Source organism: Rhineura floridana, chromosome 1 (genome assembly GCF_030035675.1).
Source record: "Rhineura floridana isolate rRhiFlo1 chromosome 1, rRhiFlo1.hap2, whole genome shotgun sequence".
NCBI classification, from domain to species: Eukaryota; Metazoa; Chordata; class Lepidosauria; order Squamata; family Rhineuridae; genus Rhineura; species Rhineura floridana.
Genome location: NC_084480.1, coordinates 156,110,271 through 156,118,461, shown reverse-complemented (window position 1 = coordinate 156,118,461; position 8,191 = coordinate 156,110,271). Strand labels below are relative to the sequence as shown.

Here is an 8,191-nt window from a genome sequence, read left to right as displayed (position 1 = left end):
AAATAAAGTTCCTTGGCAAAAACTACAAACTCGAATATCAAGTGGACAAGAGCCACAGACAGAATATATTTTTCATAGACTCTTGGAGTGTGAGGGGCATGGGGACAGTATAGACCTCTTCTTGCAGTTGTTTGCAGGATTGGATCTGGGCATTAAGATTGAGGATAATACTGAGTGGGGCCACAGAGCCCTAAGACCACGGCTTCAGGAATCTGGGCAACCACACTATGTAATTATGAGATCTGAAACACATAAACTCAAGAAAATGGTTTACCAAGCCCTCCACAGCCTTAGAGATCTGGATTCAAAGATGCAAGTTTACAAGTTTTTTAGGACTTGTGCTCCTCTGCTCTGCAATGGAGCCAGAGCTTTAAACCATTTACTGAGGGACTACAGAAAGCAGCAATGTAATATAGGTGGGGCTTCCCTTTCAAGTTTATGGTTTGAGATGATGATAAGTTCTTATCTGTAGCAATGAAAGTAGCAGTGAGGGAAAGGCAGTTGGTTTACCTGCTGGATACCTGGGCCCTGATGGCAATGATCCCACGGACAACTGTGTGATGAAACCGATGATGCAGTCCTGCAGAAGAGGAAAAACCAGTGATCCTCCACTGAGCAGCTAGTCCGCAATGCTGAGAACTGACTGTAATATAAAGCAAATGTTGCTGTAGAATATCTTATATCAGTGAACTGTGCAGGGAAGCAGCCTCTGCTGGATATTCACTCTCTACTTTACAAATTGTACTATGATGTATTTTGGTAGGACAGCCTAAACACCATGAGTTGTTTGCAGACATATAAGTATGGGCCAGGGTGGGAGGGAGAAGGAAGAAGGACTGTAATGAGCCCAAGTATTTAACTGCCACTATTGGACTCAATCCTGGTTGGTCTAAATTTCTTTCTTCTGACGGACCCCTGTAGGTGTGGATTAGGGGCTGTGAGAAAGTGATGGGGTTTAGTAGGGGGAATTGCTTTCAGTTAATGGTTCTAGGGATAAATTGGAATCCGAGAAATGTTGGGGGGGCACTGGTTAAAGAGGGACAAGTTGCAATGCAAAGACGAGGTGGAATGACTAAGGCAGACTGGTGGTGCAGTCAGGGTGGTGACTTCAAATGTTAAAGGCCTGAGGACCTCAATGAAGCAATTCAGGGTGTCAGCAATTTTAAAAAGGAAGCAACATGACATAGTGTTGTTGCAGGAGACAAAGCAGAGGCAGGACTTGAGTAAGGGAGCGTGGACTGCAGAACAATTTCCCATGTCTGGCTCCTCAAAATCTTGTAGCTATTTTTATGACCAAACCATGCTAGTTTGGGGCTAAAGATGAGAGGGAAAACTGGTGAATCTACAATTGTTGTATTGCTCCATTAGTGAGCAGAGAGAATTCTTTGAAAAAGCATTAGACCACTTGGAGACATTTCAAACAGGGATAGTAATTCTGGGAGGGATCTCACTGTTGTGCTGGACAGCAGGCAGGACAGAATTGGGAAGTCATTGAGGGAGTCTAGGTCCTTAGGATGACTGGCAGAGCTTTTTTGGTCCTACATCTTGATGGATATGTGGAAGGTAGACAATTCATCTAGCAGGGATTATACATTCTTCTCATTGCACCGTAAGACCTACTCCTGGCGAGACGATACCTGAGTCTCTTCAGCTCTTCTCTCCCTGATATTGTGGCAGTCAAAATAAGAATAATCTCTGTCTCCAACCATGCCCCAGTGACTTTGAAGCTAAGGACACAAACTTTGCAACCTTGGTCCCATTCTTGACATTTCAGTCCAAATTTATTAGCCAGGACCAAGATCAGGGATAAGAGGAGCTTAGCCACTATTTTGTAGAAAATGCCATCCCAGCTTTCGGAGTGCCATGAAGGCTGTAGTCAGAGGTCACTGCATCTCAGATTCTTATCCCTGGTCCTTCACTCGTCTGCACTTGTTCCTTCTTCTTCAAAAAGGCTGGTAGTGTACAAGTATTTAGTGACATTCCTCTTGGTGGCAGCCAAGATGTAGGTTCTCAGAACTAGAAGATCCAAGAGGGGTTCACATCTAGAAAGCCAGGATATTTTCAGCAATTCTGATTCAGAGGCTAAATTAGTTTATTTCACAATGCATATACTCAGCGGCGTCACTAGCGGGAGTGCGGGGGGGGTGCACGTAAAAACACGTAAAAACATCATAAAAACTGACCTTAAAATACACCAAAACAAAACAACTTTAAAAACATTTTTTTAAAAAGTTTTAAAAACATATTTTTAAAAGGGTTAAAAGCATATTGTTTTAAAAAACATATTAAAAAGCCATTCCAGCACAGACACAGACTGGGATAGGTCTCAACTTAAAAGGTTTGTAGAAAGAGGAAAGTCTTCAAAAGGGGCCAAAAAGATAACAGAGAGAGCACCTGCCTAATATTTAAGGGGAGGGAATTCCACAGGGTAGGTGCTGCTACACTAAAGGTCCGTTTCCTATGTTGTGCAGAACGGACCTCCTGATAAGATGATATCTGCAGGAGGCCCTCACCTGCAGAGCACAGTGATCGATTGCGTATATAAGGGGCAGAGCTTGGAAAAGTTACTTTTTTGAACTACAACTCCCATCAGCCCAATCCAGCGGCCATGCTGGCTGGGGCTGATGGGAGTTGTAGTTCAAAAAAGTAACTTTTCCAAGCTCTGATAAGGGGTAAGACAGTCTTTCAGGTATCCTGGTCCCAAGCTGTATAGGGCTTTGTAAACCAAAACTAGAACCTTGAACTTGGCTCGGTAGCACATGGACAGCCAGTGCAATTGTTTCAGCAGTGGGGTGACATGTTGGCAATACCCTGCCCCAGTGACCAGTCTCGCCACCACATTTTGCACCAGCTGCAGCTTCTGGACCAACCTCAAGGGCAGCCCCACATAGAGCGCATTACAGTAATCCAACCTGGAGGTTACCAGTGCATGGACAACAGTGGTCAGGCTATCCCGGTCCAGAAACACCTGCAGCTGTCTTACCAGCTGAAGCTGGTAAAAGGCACTCGTAGCCACTGAGGTCACCTGGACCTCTAGCAACAAAGATGGATCCAAGAGCAGCCCCAGACTACGGACCTGCTCTTCAGAGGGAGTACGACCCCATCCAAAGAAGGCAACTGACCAGTTATCCAAACTCGGGAACCACCAACCCTCAGTGCCTCTGTCTTGCTAGGATTCAGACTCAGTTTATTGGCCCTCATCCAGCCCACCACTGAGTCCAGGCAGCGGTCAAGGGCTTGCATAGCCTCTCTCAATTCAGATGTTATGGAGAAATAGAGCTAGGTATTGTCAGCATACTGCTGACACCTTGCCCCAAAGCTCCTGATGACTGCTCCCCAGGGCTTCATATAGATGTTAAACAGCATGGGGGACAGGATAGTACCCTGTGGCACCCCACAGCACAACTGCCAGGGGGCCAAAAGACAGTCACCCAATGCTATTCTCTGAGAGCGACCCTGGAGATAGGATTGGAACCACTGTAAAACAGTGCCTCCAATACCCATCTCAGCAAGTTGGCCCAGAAGGATACCATGGTCAATGGTATCAAAAGCCACTGAGAGATCAAGTAAGAATAACAGGGTCACACTCCCCCTGTCCTTCTCCTGATAAAGGTCATCCATCAGGGCAACCAGGGCCAATTCAGTCACATAATCAGGCCTGAACCCAGACTGGGATGGGTCAAGATAATCTGTTTCATCCAAGAGTACTTGCAACTGGTGCGCCACAACTCTCTCAATCACCTTCCCTAAAAAGGGGGTATTTGCAACCGGTAGGTGGTTGTCACAAACCAATGGGTCCAAGGTGGACTTTTTCAGGAGTGGTCGGATCACCGCCTCTTTCAAGGTGGCTGGAACCACTCCCTTCCACAGTGATGCATTGACTACACCCTGGATCCACTTGGTCAAACCTCCTCGGCAAGCTTTAATAAGCCAAGAAGGACAAGGGTCAAGAGGACACGTTGCTGGCCGCATGATAGCAAGCACCTTCTCTACATCATCAGGCTGCATCAATTGAAACCGTTCCCAAGAAGTTGCAACAGACGTTGCACTGTACACCTCACTGGGGACTACAGTAGATGTGGATGGGGCATCAAGACTGCTACGGAGGCAAGCAACTTTACCCTCAAAGTGCCTTGCAAACAATTCGCAGTGGACCTCCAAAGGTCCATTTCTTGGAGTTGATGTCAACAGACCCTGACAATACGGAAAAGCTCCACTGGACAGCTACTTGAGGATGCAATGGAGGCAGAGAAGTGGGCCTTCTTCGCCACCCTCACTGCCACACAGTAGACCCAGTTATGATGTTCTACTCATGCCCTATCAGCTTCACGGCACGTCTTTCGCCACTTGCGCTCTAGCCGTCATCCAGCCTGTCTCATTGCCCTTAGCTCACTGGTGTACCAAGGTGCAAACCAGGCTCCACAATGCCAGAGAGGGGGCTTGGGGGCAACCAGAGCCTGACGCGCCTCGCTGTTCCACAGCATGACAAGGGCTTCAACAGGGTCACCTGCTCTATCTACTGGGAACTCCCCCAGGGCATTCAGAAATCCTGTGGATTCCATTAGGTTTTGGGAGCAGGCCATCTTAATCTGTCCACCATCCCTGCAGGGAAGGATCGGAGCCATAAGTCTAAACTTCACCAGGAAGTGATCTGACCGTGACAATGGGGTGACATCCACCCCCCCATCTCCAGACCACCCCTTCCTCCATCTGGAGCAAAAACCAAGTTGACGGTGTGCCCTGCCCTATGTGTTGGGCCACTGACAACTTGAGACAGCCCCATGGTCGTCATGGAGGCCATGAAGTCTTGAGCCGGAACACTAGAGGCAGCCTCCACATAGACATTGAAATCACCCAGCAATATTGTTCTGGGCTCCTAAAACACCACAGCCAGGATGGCTTCCGCCAGCTCAGTCAGAGAAGCTGCTGGGCAGCAGGTGGATGGTACACCAGCAGCAACCCTAGTTTATGGTCTCCTTGGCTCGACACCAGGTGCAGGCCCTCACAGCCAGACCCAAGACAGAGTGGTGTCCTGGTGACAGAGGTGGCAGTTCTGTAGACCACAGCAACTCCTCCCCCCCGTCCCTGCAGCCTGTGCTGGTGTTGCACCAAGTATCCAGATGGGCAAAGCTGGTCAGATCAACTCCTCCCAGCTCACCCATCCAGGTCTCGGTAATGCACACCAAATCAGCATCTTCATCCACAATCAAATCATGGATGACAGTGGTCTTATTGTGTACCGATCTGGTGTTAAACAACACACACAGGCCAGTGGGCACAGCAGGTGAGCAACAAGGAACCCACCTATGACAGGAGTGGCAGCAAGGAACAAGGCACAGATAAGGTAGCCCCTTGTCTCTTTCGCTGTTCATGATAGTGATAACTATGATAATTAGGGCCTTCCCTTAAGATGAGAGGGGTGAAGCTGAATGAAGCCTCACACACTATAGGTCTTTTTGCTGACTAGATTATGTAGTACTTGAGAATCCAGAGGAGATGGGTGGGGAACTCAGAGATATCCTTGGTAGGTTTCAAGAGGCTGCAAGTCAGAAAGTCCAGGTCTGAGATGCTGTACATTAGTATGGCATTATGGCATCAGGTCAACCTAGGGGACGTCACAAGCTTGAATCACCAACCAGGGAGTCTTGGCCACCTGGGAGTTATTCCTAAGGACCTAAGGCAACTCAGGCAGTAGAATTTTGATCTGCTGATTAAGGAGCAAAAAGCCACCTAGAGGTGTGGAGCCATCTCCAGCTCTCCTGGCTGTGGAGGATCACTGTATTAAAGATTATGGCTCTCCCATGGTTTCTCTTCCTATTCCATGTGTAGCCTGTAGTAATGGGAGATCAGTATCCTAAGCAATGGCAGCCCTTGTTGGAGAGTTATGTCAACCATGGCAAGCAATGTAGGATCAGTAAAGCATTCATGGTCAGAGAGACTCGAGAAGGGGAAGCTGGACTCCTGCTTTTGCACCTCTTTTATACAACAGTGCAGATGAAACAGCTCATATCATAATATCTGCCCACCCAAATGCTACATGGATGTCTATGGAGTTGCTACCTTTCTCCTACTTACATCAGTAATGTTGGTAAATATTAGCAATCCTCATTAAGTATGACTTAAAGAATGTGGAAATGATGGGTGTATTGGGGGCTGTTGGGCCAAAAAGCAGTATATAAATAAACTATACCATGCCATGTCTATGGCCATACTACCCTGAATGAGCCCAATCTCATCTGATCTCGGAAGCTAAGCAGGGTCAGGCCTGGTTAGTACTTGGATGGGAGACTGCCTGGGGATACCCGGTGCTGTAGGCTTAGAGGAGGGCAACGGTAAACCACCTCTGAATACCTCTTACCATGAAAACCCTATGAATATATCAAAAAAGATTCCTAGGGTCACCATAAGTTGTGGTTGACTTCAAGGCATATAACAACTACAACATACCATGCCATACTATACCATGCCATGCATGCCAGTGTCCTCTAGCCTCCTGCTCATGGATAGCCCAGATTTCATCCAAGCAGTATAAGTAATGGGAGGAAAGAGGATTGTATCTGCTATGTGATCTAATGGAAGGCAGCCAGTGGTTTATGGAAGAAAAACTACTGGCCACATTACAGGAGGTGCTCGTCTCAGTCTTTTGTCCTTTGTGAGGAAGGTCCTATGCAAACTCTAAGTATATGAGAAGGTGGTTTTGTCTTCAGTTTGTTTTTTAAAAAAATGCAAATTGCTGCAGAAATGTGAACCAAATTTAAGATTAGAAAAATGAGAAACTGATTGAAGCAAAACGAACAGATCCTTCCATCCCTAATGGCAGCTCAGTACACCCTAATCTAACCCTGAGAGCAGCAGCGGTCAGTGCAGTGGCAGCACTTACCTGACCTCCTGTCATCAGCATTGCTGTGGCTTACTGGGAAGGAGAGGGGGAAGGTGGCAGTGAGGTAGGCACAATGCAAAGGCATCAGTGGAGGAGCTAAATTGTCTCCTCCAGTGTGTTTGCACCCCACCAACCTCTCTGCTATCTCACCCCTCCCCATAAGCCACAACACCGGTAACTGGAGGTCAGGTAAGTGCCCTTGTCCCACCAGCTGCTACTGCCTGAGTGGACAGCCAGCCCAACCCCAGTCCTATAACAATACTGCGCCCAACATATTTACCATTTTGAGGATGACCTTCTGAGCAGGAGAGGAATGAACTTCTCTAACATATGTTCTTCTGCCATCAGCTGATCTGGTGCTTGGCTCCATTTCTGGCCAGTGCAGTGATGGCGCCTCAAAGGCAAGCCACAGCCTTCACCTGACCTCCAATGTGTGGTGATCTTCAAGCACCCAGCAGGGCTACTAGTGTTAACCTGCTCTGTGGCCAGTATAGTCACCGCCCCTGCCTCTCAAATGAGAGGATCATTTGCGTCAGAGTGGCACGGTATAGGTATAATATGTAATATAGAAAGCCAGCTCACGTACTCAGCATTCTGCGATGAGCCTCTATAAAGGATATGTAGGAGAACAGGCACTTCCTGCGCAAAGAGGCAGGGACGTGACCAGGATGGCAGGAGAATGAAATTTCATAAGAGTGCCTACCTGTAGGACATATTCCCTCTTGCAACACCATTGTTTGCTTGCCATATCCACTATACTTTCAACCAAGAGTAAAGAATCTATTGGTAGTAATGTCCACTTCTGCTGTCTGTGGGTGGGTCAATATGGGCAGGATTATGCGAATGAATTTGGGGGGGCTGACAGAGGCAGCATGGTGCCCAGGGACACAAAAATGAACTGCTAGAGAACCTTCTTGTGTTTTCTGGCCTTGGTTCAAACACTATCCAGAGAATTAACCTTGAGCTTTACATTCTCCTTCACCAGCCTAATATAAGCCTAAATCACAGATGAAATTAAATCAAGTATATTAAACCTTGCTGGCAAATAGACAGGGGCAGGAACTGGGGGTGGGGTGAGAAAGAGAAAGGTGCAGCCACTCTTTTTATGCACAGTGCTGCTGAGACGAAAGGGCCTGTGATTTGAGCTGGGCTCTGACTCAGCTGCTAATCTGGGAGGACACAGATGGCATTGTTGTTGCTGTTCAAAGACTCGGGTGTTATCAGGCTGGCTGATGTCTGACTATAGCAAAAGAACTTAAGGGCTCCTCCCTCGTTTGGTATAAAAATATCACACAGGCCACCTGAACTGAG

The 8,191-nt window shown here is 47.4% G+C and overlaps 1 pseudogene; it reads left to right on the top strand.

The window, feature by feature from the left end:
- The first annotated feature begins 6,198 nt into the window (after nt 1-6,198).
- Nucleotides 6,199-6,317, top strand: LOC133375704 (5S ribosomal RNA; annotated as a pseudogene).
- Nucleotides 6,318-8,191: the final 1,874 nt, after the last annotated feature.